Here is a 1,195-nt window from a genome sequence, read left to right as displayed (position 1 = left end):
TCGCTCTCCCCTGCTATCTCATGTTCGTCGTCGCTCCCGACAAACCCCGTGCTCAGCTCCCCCCACGCCCTCTCCGCCTTGGCTACCCGGCCCTGTTCCCTCCGCGCCATAGCTCCTCGCACCTCCTCGCACACCCTCCGCCCTGGCTACTCAGCTCCCCGCGCCATAGCTGACCTCCCCTGCTCCCCGTACAGCTCTCCCGCACGTGCCGGAGCTCCCTCTCCCCACGCCGCCGTCTCGTTGCTTCCCCCTCGTCGTTCCTCTCCCTGTTCCCATGGGTAATCACGGCGAGGAGAAGGAAGGATTGATTTTTCTCGATCTGTGGTGTCCTTCCCCGAGGGCGGCGAGCTGGAGCTGCCCCTGTGCGTAGTCGACCACATCCTCGCTGGCTGGACGCCATCGACCACGAAGCCATTCTTCTCCAAGCGACTCGCGCTCGCCATGCCTTCCTGCCCGTTTTCGACGCCGCCACCGGCTCGCGCTACTACTCGCCGCTCCTGGTCTAGCCCCTCCGGCGGCGCAGCCGCTCCCACAGGATCCCGCCCGAGCAGCAGTACTTCATGGACCGCTGGGCCGCATGGGGGGCTTTGTTCGGGCAATGGCCACCAGCCGCAGCTTCAGGTGCGGGCGCAAGAGCACCCTTCAAGCCAAAGCACCATATGGCGTCCGGCGTGCTCCTCTGCCTCCACGTGGGCCAACGCTGTGACCTCTGCTCCAAGCTAGTCCATCAATCTACATCCAAAGTTCCACAACTTTCTACTCCTCCCAGATTCTTTCTGCTGTTCCAATTCCACAACTTTCTACTCCTCCCATATTCATTTTCTACTTCACACCACTACACTTTATCCTCTTTGTTTTAGCCAGCCCCGTTCTGCTCAGTGGCATAAAACGATGCGAGTTTAATTAAAGAGCTGGGATGTGGTCTGGTCTGTAGCAGGGTTAGCAGCCAAGCAGGCAAATGTAACTCCAGGGTGTATGTATGCGGTTCAGTACATGAGGGTGTTAGAGATTGGCCTAGGCCTAGGTGTGTTGCTGTCCAAGGGTAATGTCCCATTTTTCAACCTAAATTCTAAAAAGTGCGTACGCACTAATTAGAGGAAACGAGCGGCCAGTCTTACACACGCATGCGAGTTCGGCGGGTATCGTCCTATGTCGGACCAGGTTTGAGCGCATGCAATCACATGACTCTCTTCTG

This window comes from Triticum dicoccoides, chromosome 3B, assembly GCF_002162155.2.
Source record: "Triticum dicoccoides isolate Atlit2015 ecotype Zavitan chromosome 3B, WEW_v2.0, whole genome shotgun sequence".
In the NCBI taxonomy this organism is placed as follows: Eukaryota; Viridiplantae; Streptophyta; class Magnoliopsida; order Poales; family Poaceae; genus Triticum; species Triticum dicoccoides.
The sequence above is the reverse complement of the archived record's forward strand: the minus strand, read 5'-3'. Positions refer to the sequence as shown.